The sequence below is a fragment of the Macaca mulatta genome, chromosome 7 (assembly GCF_049350105.2).
Source record: "Macaca mulatta isolate MMU2019108-1 chromosome 7, T2T-MMU8v2.0, whole genome shotgun sequence".
NCBI classification, from domain to species: Eukaryota; Metazoa; Chordata; class Mammalia; order Primates; family Cercopithecidae; genus Macaca; species Macaca mulatta.
The window spans coordinates 104,122,561-104,135,533 of record NC_133412.1 but is presented as its reverse complement, the minus strand read 5'-3'; the positions used below and the strand labels follow the sequence as shown (position 1 = coordinate 104,135,533).

At 43.8% G+C, this 12,973-nt stretch overlaps 1 protein-coding gene, 1 non-coding gene and 1 pseudogene across 7 annotated transcripts in view; 2 read left to right on the top strand and 1 right to left on the bottom strand.

Moving 5' to 3' along the window:
* The window catches only part of STRN3 (striatin 3), a 134,006-nt gene that overhangs the window by 4,762 nt on the left and 116,271 nt on the right, over positions 1 to 12,973 (top strand). The window contains exon 1 of one of the 5 annotated variants that reach the window (XM_077940818.1): positions 3,565 to 3,671. The exons of the other annotated variants lie outside the window; for them this stretch is intronic. The gene's annotated coding sequence lies outside the window, so the exon portion shown is untranslated. Of the gene's footprint in view, positions 1 to 3,564; positions 3,672 to 12,973 lie in introns of those variants that run through there. 5 annotated transcript variants of the gene reach the window in all.
* Positions 2,823 to 3,668, bottom strand: LOC106999385 (intraflagellar transport protein 20 homolog pseudogene; annotated as a pseudogene). The gene has a single exon (XR_013396158.1). The product of XR_013396158.1 is annotated as an intraflagellar transport protein 20 homolog pseudogene (transcript).
* Positions 7,179 to 7,276, top strand: MIR624 (microRNA mir-624). Its single transcript, NR_032651.1, has one exon. It is a non-coding gene; the product is annotated as a microRNA mir-624 (primary transcript).

Here is a 12,973-nt window from a genome sequence, read left to right as displayed (position 1 = left end):
TCATATGTTTTCTTTCTTTTGTTCCCAGTTGTTGTTACGTGGGGTTCTGGTTCTGTTTTATGTTTTCACTGTATATTCAGAATCAGATTTTTGGCTACCATGTACCATCTTAATAATACCTAACATTTATTTACTCTTTCCTAAGTGTTATTCCTGTGCCCCAGTATTTCAGTATTCATTTAATTTGTTCAGTATTCATTTAATTCTCAAAACAACTCAGTGAGGTTGATACAGGTATAATTGGCGTCTTTTTTTTTTTTTTTTTTTTCTGACACTGCCATATTGAGGTCCAGAGGTTAAGTAATCTATGCAACTAGGAGGCAGTAGAACTGGGATTTAAACTTAGACTGCCTGTAGAGGCCATGTTCTTTTTTTTTTTTTTTGAGACGAGTCTCGCTCTGTCGCCCAGGCTGGAGTGCAGTGGCCGGATCTCGGCTCACTGCAAGCTCCGCCTCCCGGGTTCACGCCATTCTCCTGCCTCAGCCTCCCGAGTAGCTGGGACTACAGGCGCCCGCCACCACGCCTGGCTAGTTTTTTGTATTTTTTATTAGAGACGGGGTTTCACCGTGTTAGCCAGGATGGTCTCGATCTCCTGACCTCGTGATCCTCCCGTCTCGGCCTCCCAAAGTGCTGGGATTACAGGCTTGAGCCACCGCGCCCGGCACAAGGCCATGTTCTTAACCACTACTAGATTTTTGGCATCCAGATGTCCCTTGTATATCTAATTTCCTGTTTAGTTTTTCTTCCTCCAATTCAATGCATCCATTCAGTTAATCTCAAGTGCCTGCCTCTTCCCCTTGACAAAACACACTTGTTCATTCTTTATTCCTTGCCGCATTAAAGTTAACACTATCCTCCCCATCCCTAGTACTATAGAGGTCATTGAACCTTCCCCCTGCGTATGTTTGGCCTGTGAGTTTTATTGATTCCAGCATGATTATTTGGTGGTATTTGAGTGCGATTTTATGCTAGATCCTGGGTGTATAATGATGTATGAGACAAATACTTTGTCCTCAGGGAGCTTATACTCTAGAAATAATTTTTTTTTTTTCAAGAGAGGGTCCTGCTCCGTTGCCCAGGCTGGCGTGCAGTGGTGCCAACATGGCTCACTGTAGCCTCAGCCTCCTGAGCTCAAGTGATCCTCCTGCCGCAGCCTCCTGAGTAGGTAGGACTACAGACATGTGCTGTCACACCGAGCTATTTTTATTTTTAGTTCAGATGAGTTCACAGTTTGTTGCCCAGGCTGGTTTCGAACTCCTGGGCTCAAATGATCCTCCCGCTTCATCCTCCCAAAGTCCAAAGTGTTGGGATTACAGGTATGAGCCACCATGCCCGGCCAATAAAATGTTACAAACAACAAATTAACAGAATGCTGAGAGAATAAATGGTGATAGGAAACCTGTATATGTAATGGAGTTTCAGATAATACCTAATATTTATTGAGCACTGTTTTTTTTTAGAGACAGAGTTCTTGCTCTGTCACTCAGGCTGGAGTGCAGTGGTGCCATTTCAGCTCACTGCAACCTTTACCTCCTAGGTTCAGGCGATTCTCATGCCTCAGTCTTCTGAGTAGCTGGAATTACAAGCACCCACCAACATGCCCGGCTGATTTTTGTATTTTTAGTAGAGACGGAGTTTCACCATGTTGGCCAGGCTGGTCTTGAATTCCTGACCTCGAGTGATCTGCCCACCTCGGCCTCCCAAAGTGCTGGGATTACAGGTGTGAGCCACTGTGCCTGACCTATTGAACACTTTCTATATGCCTGACATTATTTTAGGTTCTTCAATACATTTAATTCTCATAAAGTTCCTAAATGTATACTTTTAGATCTGAAGTATCAGGAATACCTAATTGTACAAAGAGCATTCAAGTTGGAAGCTACAGCATTTAGCAGAAGTTCTAAAGTAGGAAAGAGCTTCATTTAAACTGTGTGAACTGGCTAGGTGTGGTGTCTCATGCTTGTAATCCCAGCACTTTGGGAGGTTGAAGTGGGAGGATCACTTGAGCCCAGGAGCTGGAGTCCAACCTGGGCAACAGTGAGACCCTGTCTCTAAAAAAGAAAATGTATGAACTGGACTATAATGATTCAAAAAGGCTAAGTAATATAGATAACATCAGTATCCTAAAATATATTCTAATTCACTGATTCTTGATTTTTTGGGGGATTGTGTAGTCCCCTTTGCATATATTACAAAACCTATGGAGCCTCTTATAGTTTTTTTCCAAAAAGGGTAAGAAAATTTTACTTAGAATGCCCATGAAGCCTGACTGCTGACCTAAGGAAGTAACTGATTTAATCTGTGCTTTTTGTTTCTGTACTAACGTTGCCTTAGTTCAGAGTACTCCTCCTGCCGGAATTCTTTGAGATAATCTCCTTACAGGTTTGTTTCATCCATTGCACCTCTTAACAGTTTATCCTTTATATCATAAATATGATTGTATTATGTATAATCCTCCTTTCCTTTTTTTATGAAAAGTTTCAAACATGTATGAAAATAATATAGTATTGTGACCTCCCACAAACCTGTCACTCATCTTAAACAGTAACAACTCATGATCAGTCTTGTTTTACCTGTACTTCTATCCAGTCATTGTCCATTCCAAATTATTATTGTTTTCTATTATTTTATTTTTAAGAGACAGGGTCTCACTATGTTGCCCAGGCTGGAGTGCAGTGGTGTAATCGTAGCTCACTGCAGCCTCAAAACTCCTGGGTTCAAATGGTCCTCCCACCTCAGCCTCCCAAATAGCTTAGACTATAGTCTTAAGTGCCACCACGCTTGGCTAATTTTGTTTTTAGTAGGGATGGCATCTTTCTGTGTTGTCTAGGCTGGTCTTGAGATTATGGCCTCAAGCAATCCTCCTACCTTGACCTCTCAAGAGTGTTGGGATTAAAAGCATGAGCCACTATGCCTGGCATTGTTTTTTTTTTTTAATTTTTATTATTTTTTTTTGAGGCAGAGTCTCGCTGTGTCACCCAGGCTGGAGTGCAGTGGTGCGATCTCAGCTCACTGCAGGCTCCATTCCCCCCATGCACCCCCGTTTCAAATGATTCTTATGCCTCAGCCTCCAGAGTAGTTGGGATTACAGGTGTGTCATCATGCCTGGCTAATTTTTTGAATTTTTCGTAGGGATGGGCTTTCACCATGTTGGCCAGGCTGGTCTCGAACTCCTGACCTCAGGTGATCTGCCCACCTTGGCCTCCCGAAATGCTGGGATTACAGGTATGAGCCACCATGCCCGGCCTAAATTTTCTTTTCTTCTATAAGTGCTTGAAGTTACTGAGTTCTGAAGTTGTTGAGCTCTCTGCTATTGATTTGAGCAAGTTCCGGGCACCGATGGCTTTCATCTTCTCATTTTCTGCTTCTTTTGCAAGTTGATCAACAAGCTCAATTAAACTACCAATTATTTTTTGAAACTGGCCAATTTTGTCCACAAAGTTCTTGCACTCTTTCTTGAACTTTATGGTCTACTGGGTAATCTCTGAGTCCAACACCCACAGCTTGTTCAGCTCATCAAAGTGCAGTCCCTCTTCACCCAGGATGTCTTTTACCATAGGTGTTTCCCATCCAGCTTCCCTAGAGAAGCTCTGCTCTGAAGAAGTGACAGTGGCAGGAGGAAATGTGTCATAGGAACAAGGGTCGAGAAAGAATAAAGTTCGCTTGCACAGGTATTGTTCATTCAACACACATTTCTTGGAGTGCCCACTACATGCCAACACTGCTAGATGCTGGGGGTACAAAGATGAATGCAACATGGTGCCCACCCTGCTAGCCCTGTGGCGGCAGCTTACTGTGACCCAGGCTGATGTAGACTGGCAGCTTCTCCCTGTCCCTGGCAGCTGTTATGCAGGCAGCCTGCCTCGGCTGTTGCCATGACTACAGAGACTCTTTACCCATGACCTGAAATATATTTTTATTAAGTTTTTTTTTTTTTTTTTGCAAAATGCTTTTAAATTTATTTAAATTAATTTCCTTTTTTTTTAAATTGAGGCAGAGTTTCGTTTTGTTGCCCAGGCTGGGGTGCAGTGGGTGCGATCCTGGCTCACTGCAACCTCTGCCTCCCAGGTTCAAGCAATTCTCCTGCCTCAGCCTCTTGAGTAGCTGGGGTTACAGGCATGCACCACCATGCCCAGCTAATTATTTTGTATTTTTAGTAGACACGGGGTTTCACCGTGTTGGCCGGGCTGGTCTTAAACTCCTGACCTCAAGTGATCACCCACCTTGGTCTCCCAAAGTGCTGGGATTACAGGTGTAAGCCACCATGCCCAGCCTAAATAACTGTGTATGCTCGCTTCTGTGTGTACACACTCACTACCCCTCATAAGACCATTGCAGTTTTAGGTTCACAGCAAAATTTAGCAGAAAGTACAAGCAGTCGCCTACCCCAACGTTTTGCCTTTTCCAGAATACATTCATATACCTTCCCATGGTACTCTTGGGGGAAATTTGTTCTAAGAGTTCTCCTCCAGGATACAAAATTGTTAGATGCTCAAGTCCCTCAACACAATGACTTCGTAACTTATGCACATCTTCCTGTATATTTTAAATCTCTAGATTGCTTATAATTATGTAATCTAAATGCTATGTAAATAGTTGTTATACTTTTTTAAAATTTTTATTTGAGACAGGGTCTCAGTCTGTCACCCAGGCTGGAGGGCAGTGAAACAATCACTGCTCATTGCAGCGTCGACTTCCGGGTTCAGGTGATCCTCCCATCTTAGCCTCCTGAATAACTAGGACTACAGGCACCCGCCACCACACCTGACTAATTTTTGTATTTTTTCTAGAGACAGAGTTTTGCTAAGTTGCTGAGGCTGGTTTCAAGCTCCTGGACTCAAACGATCTGCCCTCCTCGGCCTCCCAAAATGCTAGGATTACAGGTGTCAGCTACTGCACCTGGCTAGTTGCTATAATTTTTAAAAACTATTTTTTGCCCGGGCACCGTGGCTTATGCCTGTAATCCCAGCACTTTAGGAGGCCAAGGCAGGTGGATCACAAGGTCAGGAGTTTGAGACCAGCCTGGCCAATATGGTGAAACCGTGTTTCTACTAAAAATACAAAAATTAGCCAGGTGTAGTGGCACGCGCCTGTAATCCCAGCTACTCAGGAAGCTGAGGGCAGGAAAATCACTTTAACCCACAGTCGAAGGTTGTAGTGAGTCGAGATCACGCCACTGCACTTCAGCCTGGGTGACAGAGCGAGACTCTGTCTCAAAATATATATATATATTTTTTATTATTTTTCCAGAATGTTTTTGCCTTGCCATTGTTTGAATCTGTGAATGGGGAACCCTTGGATACAGAGGGTGGCCTTAGTTTGAATCATATAATATGTAGCCTTTTCACTTAGTAGCAGTGCATTTAAGGCTTCTTCTTGTCTTTTCTATGGGTTGATTATTTCTTTTTAGTGCTGAACAATATTCCATTTATGGATGTACCACAGTTTGTCTATTCACCTTTTGGAGGGTATCTTGGTTACTTTCAAGTTTTGTCAGTTATGAGTAAAGGCTATAAACATCCATGTGCAGGTTTTGTGTGGACGTATGAGTTTTCATGTAATTTGAGTAAATACCAGGGAGTGTGATTGTTGGATCATATGGTAAGATTATATTAAGAAACTGCCAAATGGTCTTCCAAAATGGCTGTACCATTTTGCATTCCCACCAGTAATGAGTGAGAATTATTATTGCTCCACTTTCAGCTTTTGGAGTTGTAGTGTTTGTAGTGTTTTGGATTTTAACCGTTTTGGTAGTTACGTAGTGGTATCTCACTGTTTTTAATTTACATTCCCCTAATGAAAAACAGTATTGAAGCTAGGCATGGTAGCATGTGCCTGAAGTCCCAGCTACCTGGTGGAGGGGTGAGATGGAGGATTGTTTGAGCCCCAGAGGTTGTGGCTACCGTGATCCATGATCGCCCCACTGCACTCCAGCCTGGGTGACAGAGTGAGCCCCTGTCTCACAAGGTTCTGTAGAGGACTGCTGGGAACAGAACTGAACTTCTAAAAGTAAATGTCTTGACAGCTTCTTTCCAAGGCCTGGCTATAAGTAAGGTCTGTAGAGCCAAAAGGAGCATATACTTCTTCTTAAAATTGAGGGTGTTGGCTGGGCACAGTGGCTCATGCCTGTAATCCCAGCACTTTGGGAGGCCAAGGCAGGTGGATCACCTGAGGTCAGGAGTTCGAGACCAGCCTGGCCAACATGGTGAAACCCTGTCTCTACTAAAAGTACAAAAAATTAGCTGGGTGTGATGGCGCATGTCTGTAGTTCCAGCTACTCGGGAGGCTAAGACAGGAGAATTGCTTGTACCCGGGAGGCAGAGGTTGCAGTGAGCCGAGATCGTGCCATTGTACACCAGCCTGGGCGATGATTGAAGCTCCGTCTCAAAAAAAAAAAAAAAAAGGCCGGGCGCGGTGGCTCAAGCCTGTAATCCCAGCACTTTGGGAGGCCGAGACGGGTGGATCACGAGGTCAGGAGATCGAGACCATCCTGGCTAACACGGGGAAACCCCGTCTCTACTTAAAAAAAAAAAAAAAAAAAATTGAAAGTGTGTAAGCCCAAGATGAAACTGGATTCTATTTAAGAGATATGCTTACGTGTATAAAGCAAAGAATAACATAGTCAAATGGAACAAAACTAGAGTAATTAGGGAAACGCAACTCATACCTGTGGAAACAGTGGCATGATTTGTGTCAAATTCTGAAGCAGACTTCCTGGTAAGGCTACTGGACACAGAATACCCTTGAAGGAAAGTATTGAAAAGTAAATAAATAAAAGTGGATGTGAGGCTGGACGTGGTGGCGCTTACGCCTGTAGTCCCAGCACTTTGGGAGGCCAAGGCGGGCGGGTCACTTGAGGTCAGGAGTTTGAGACCAGCCTGACCAACGTGGTGAAATCCTGTCTCTATAGAAAAATACAAAAATTAGCCAGGTATTGTGGCGCATGCCTGTAATCCCACCTACTTGGGAGGCTGAGGCAGGAGAATCACTTGAACCTGGGAGGTGGAGGTTGTAGTGAGCCAAGATTGTGCCACTGTACTCTAGCCTGGGCGACAGACTCCAGCCTGGGCAACAGAGTAAGACCCTGCTTTTTTTTTTTTTTTTTTTTAAAGTGGGTTTGTGCTCTTGTAATGAAAAAGAAAAAAGGTTTAAAAAGGATGTGCTTTTGACCAATATGTAATGCTGTTTCAAGGTAGTACCAGTATCTTGTGTTCAGTGGAACCAAGGTAAACACAAGATACTGGTATTACCTTGAGATAGCATTAACACCTAAGTGGTTTCAGTGAACAAGATTTAAAAGACTAGAATTAAAGCAATTATAAATGTGCAGTAAAATTTTGGACTACTTTTAGATAGACTTTATAAAAAGACTTAAAAATTCCTATTAAAAATTTTGCACTTTGGCCGGGTGTGGTGGCTCATACCTGTAATCCCAGCACTTTTGGAGGCTGAGGCAGGTGGATCACGAGGTTAGGAGTTTGAGAACAGCCTGACCAACATGGTGAAACCCCGTCTCTACTGAAAATACAAAAATTAGCAGGGTGTGGTGTCACGTACCTGTAATTCCAGCTACTCAGGAGAATCACTTGAACCCGGGAGGCGGAGGTTGCAGTGGCCAAGATCACATCACTGCACCCAGCTTGGGCAACAGAGCAAGACTATCTCAGCAACAACAACAACAACAACAAAAATTTTTGCGCTTTCAGGACACTTACAGGCTCCTTCCTATAATCCCAGCACTTTGGGAGACCAAGGCAGGAGGATAACTTGAAGTCAGGAATTCAAGACCAATCTGGGCAACAAAGTGATACCCTGTCTTTACAAGAAAATTAAAAAATTAGCTGGACACAATGGTGTTGTGCCTGTAGTCCCAGCTACTCGGGAAGCCAGGGCGGGAGGATCACTTGAGCCCAAGGGTTCAAGGCTACCGTGAGCCATGATAGCACCACTGCACTCTAGTCTGGGTAACAGACTGAGACTGTCTCAAAAAAAAAAAAAAAATAGAGGCCGGGCGCGGTGGCTCAAGCCTGTAATCCCAGCACTTTGGGAGGCCGAGACGGGCGGATCACGAGGTCAGGAGATCGAGACCATCCTGGCTAACACGGTGAAACCCCGTCTCTAATAAAAAATACAAAAAAAAAAAAACTAGCCGGGCGAGGTGGCGGGTGCCTGTAGTCCCAGCTACTCGGGAGGCTGAGGCAGGAGAATGGCGTGAACCCGGAAGGCGGAGCTTGCAGTGAGCCGAGATCTGGCCACTGCACTCCAGCCTGGGTGACACAGCAAGACTCTGTCTCAAAAAAAAAAAAAAAAAAAAATAGTAATAATAGTAATGATGATTGCTTTGAGAAACCAAGGCAGGAGGATTGGTTGAGGCCAGGAGTTCGAGACCAGCCTGGGCAACATAGTGAGACTCCCCACTTTCTACAGAAAAGAAAAAAATTAGCCGGACATAGTGATGTGCACCTGTAGTCCTAGCTTTGGAGGCTCAGGCGAGAGGATTGCTTGAGCTCAGGAGTTTGAAGCTATAGTGAGCTGTCATCAAGTCACTGCACTTCAACCTGGTAAAAGACTGCCTATTAAAAAAAATATTTTGAATAAGTAATATATGGTTCAAAATTAGATCTTATACTTACCATGATCCTATCTACTACCCCCACCGCCAAGTTAGTAATCGACTACTTTTTTTTTAGTCTGTGTGTGTCCCTCTGTAGTGTTTTTTATGTAGGTAGATGAAAGCAAATATGTTTTCGTCCTTTTCTGGTACAACGTGGCAAACTATATAACCTATTTTTCACTATAATTTTTTTTTTTTTTTTGAGATGGGGGTCTTGCTCTTTTGTCCAGGCCAGAGTGCAGTGATGCGATCTTGGCTCACTGCAACCTCTACCTCCTGGGCTCAATTGATCCTCCCACTTCAGCCTTCCAAGTTTGGGACTACAGGAACGTGCTTCCACACCTGACTATTTTGTTGTTGTTGTTTTGTAGAGATGGGAGTTTCCCTATATTATCCAGGCTGGTCTTGAACTTCTGGGCTCAAGCATTTTGCCCACCTCAGCCTCTCAAAGTGCTGGGATTATAGGCGTGAACCACTGCCTACTTTACTTTTTCATTTAGCATGTTGAGAGATCATTCCAAACCTGCTAATAGAGAGCATCCTCACTTTTTTTTTTTTTTTTCTTATTGCCCAGGGTAGAGTGCAGTGGCGCAATCTCAGCTCACTGCAACCTCTGCCTTCCGGTTTCAAGCGATTCTTCTGCCTCAGCCTCTCAAGTCACTGGGATTACAGGCACGCGCCACCACGCCCATCTAATTTTTTTGTGTTTTTAGTAGAGATGGGGTTTCACCATGTTGGTCAGGCTGGTCACTTACTGCTGACCTAGTGATCCACCCTCCTGGGTCTCTCCCAAAGTGCTGGGATTACAGGCGTGAGCCGCCATGCCCGGCCCTACATCCTCTCTTCTTTTTAACAACTGCATAGTATTCTGTGTAGATGGGCCGTAGTTGATCCACCTAATCCACTGTTGCTGGACAGTTGTGTTAAATTTTCATAAAACATTTGTAGCTGTTTTCTTTCTTAAATGTGTGAGCAGTCAGTCTTGTTGCCTCAAACTCTATTGTGTTTCCTTTTTGTTGCTGTTGTTAGAGTTGTTAGCAGTTGTGAAAAGTTTAAAATTTTTGTAATACTTTATTTCCTGGCTTGCATATAAATCTGAACTTAGGATGTTTTTGCTTTGAAAGCTGTTAACTGGGACTTGATTTTATTTAAGTTATCTTTCATCAAAATCCTGGAGAGTAGAGAGTGAGAAAGAGGAAACAAAGATAATTAACGGGATGAAGTGGGTGGAAAGAGAAATAATATGAGAGAGTAACAGCGGATAAGGGTAACAATATGACCCTGATAGTCATCTTAGATAATAAAAATATTTCACAGTGGCCTGGACTAGTATTTGTTGTGTTGCTTTTTTTCTTTTTCTTTTTTTTGAGACGGAGTCTTGCTCCGTCGCCCATGCTGAAGTGCAGTTGCGCAATCTCGGCTCACTGCAACCTCCGGCTCCCGGGTTCAAGCAATTCTTCTGCTTCAGCCTTGCAAGTAGCTGGAATTACAGGTGCCTGCCACCGTGCCTGACTAATTTTTTTAAATTTTTGGTGGAGACAGGGTTTCACCATGTTGGGCAGGCTGGTCTCCGACTCCTGACCTCAGGTGGTCCGCCCGCCTTGGCCTCCCAAAGTGCTGGGATTACATCCATTAGCCACTGCCTCAAAAAAGTAAAAAATAAACAAATAAGAATAAATAAAAAGGCCAGGCGCGGTGGCTCAAGCCTGTAATCCCAGCACTTTGGGAGGCCGAGGCGGGTGGATCACGAGGTCAGGAGATCGAGACTATCCTGGCTAACATGGTGAAACCCCGTCTCTACTAAAAATACAAAAATCTAGCCGGGCGTGGTGGTGGGCACCTGTAGTCCCAGCTACTTGGGAGGCTGAGGCGGGAGAATGGCGTGAACCCGGGAGGCGGAGCTTGCAGTGAGCCAAGATCACGCCACTGCACTCCAGCCTGGGAGACACAGAGAGACTCCGTCTCAAAAAAAAAAAAAAAAAAAAAGAATAAATAAAAAGATGAGGATTGAGATTCTAGCCTCTGTTTTAATGAATCTTTATATTTTACATATGTAACTGCTCCCTGGTCATTTCCTTCTTAGCACTTAACATATTTTGCAATTTTATTTTATTTTTTTGAGACACAGTCTCGGTCTGTCACCCAGGCTGGAGTGCATTGGCATGATCTCAGCTCATGGCAACCTTCACATCCCAGGTTAAAGCAAGTCTCGTGCCTCAGCCTCCTGAGTAGCTGTAATTTCAGGTGTGCGCCACCATGCCCAGCTAATTTTTTGTATTTTTAGTTGAGACAGGGTTTCGCCATATTGGCTAGGCTGGTCTTGAACTCCTGTCCTTAAGTGATCCACCCACTTCGGCCTCCCAAAATGCTGGGATTACAGGTGTGTATACCCAGTGTGAGAGTAAAGGGTCTGGCACATGATAGATGTCTGCCAAATATTTGCTAAATAAGTGAAATTGCCGAAGACGTCTCATTAAACTGTTAGAGATGAGAGCTTGACTTACAATTTTTGTGTTGTGTATATACTAGGAGAAAATGTTCACAGGATAGAATAAAAGAATACTCTTTGTCAACTCCTCATTTGATACTGGAATGAAAACAAACTTTCTGGGTTTTATTATATTATGATTTTTCTCCCCTCCCCATCATGGGAAAGGGAGTATCAGAGAAATCACTTCAATTAAAATGTTTGTTTTGTTTTTTTGAGACGGAGTCTTGCTCTGTTGCCCAGGCTGGAGTGCAGTGGTACAATCTTGGCTCACTGCAACCTCTGCCGCCTGGTTTCAAGGGATTCTCCCACCTCTGCCTCCTGAGTAGCTAGGATTACAGACATACGCCACCACGCCTGGCTAATTTTTGTATTTTTAGGAGAGACAAGGTTTCGCCATGCTGGCTAGGCTGATCTCGAACTCCTGACCTCAGGTGATCCACCCGCCTTGGCCTTCCAAAGTGTTGGGATTACAGGCATAAGCCGGCACACCTGGTACTTCAGTTAAAACGAATCTTTGCCTGAGATTAATGCACTGTGGGGGGGGTACTTTATCCCTTTGAAATGAATAATTTTTATGAAGAATGTTTAATGACTGTGCAATGCTTACGGTAAACTAAACATAAATTTTGTGTGCCATAAATCAGCTATATGAAAAATATGTACATTGAAAAAGTTCAGATATTTTTAAATACTTTGCGATTTTTTTGGTGATGGGATTATTGGAAACATTTCTCTTTTCCTTATTTAAAAAAAAATGACCCACCAAACATTATAGATTATTTTCTTTTAAAATTGATAAGTTGGCCGGGCGCAGTGGCTCAAGCCTGTAATCCGAGCACTTTGGGAGGCCGAGGTGGGCGGATCACAAGGTCAGGAGATGGAGACCATCCTGGCTAACACCGTGAAACCCCGTCTCTACTAAAAATACAAAAAATTAGCCAGGCGTGGTGTCGGGCGCCTGTAGTCCCAGCTACTCAGGAGGCTGAGGCAGGAGAGTGGCGTGAACCCGGGGGAGGCGGAGCTTGCAGTGAGCCGAGATTGCGTCACTGCACTCCTGCACTCCAGCCTGGGCGACTGAGCGAGACTCCGTCTCAAAAAAAAATGAATAAATAAAAATAAAAATAAAATAAAATTGGTAAGTTTCAGGAGTGAATTCTTTATGCCAATACATAGTCATTGTTGAAAAAATACTTTGTTATAAAACAAAACAATTGTATTAGTTTTAGTGAATTTATAGACTAGTTTGTCTTTTTCCTGTTTCCTTTTTTTTTTTTTTTTTTTTTTTTTTTGAGACGGAGTCTAGCTCTGTCGCCCAGGCTGGAGTGCAGTGGCCAGATCTCAGCTCACTGCAAGCTCCGCCTCCCGGGTTTACGCCATTCTCCTGGCTCAGCCTCCCGAGTAGCTGGGACTACAGGCGCCTGCCACCTCGCCCGGCTAGTTTTTTGTATTTTTTAGTAGAGACAGGGTTTCACCGTGTTAACCAGGATGGTCTCGATCTGCTGACCTTGTGATCCGCCCGTCTCGGCCTCCCAAAGTGCTAGGATTATAGGCTTGAGCCACCGCGCCCGGCCCCTGTTTCCTTTTTTACCGATTTCTTCTTTTGTTTTTTATTTTACTTTCGTTTTTTAGAGACGGGGTCTCATACCGTCGGCTAGGCTTGAGTGCAGTGATGCGATCGATCATGGCTCACTGTAGCTTTGTCCTTCCGGGCTCAAGCAGTCCTCCTGCCTCAGCCTCCTCAGAAGCTGGGACTACAGGCATACGCCATCATACGCAGCTACTTAAAATTCTTTTTTTCGTATAGAAGCTGTCAAATATGTTTTGTTACTTACTAAGATTTTATTTTATGATGTATTTAAAATTTTTTT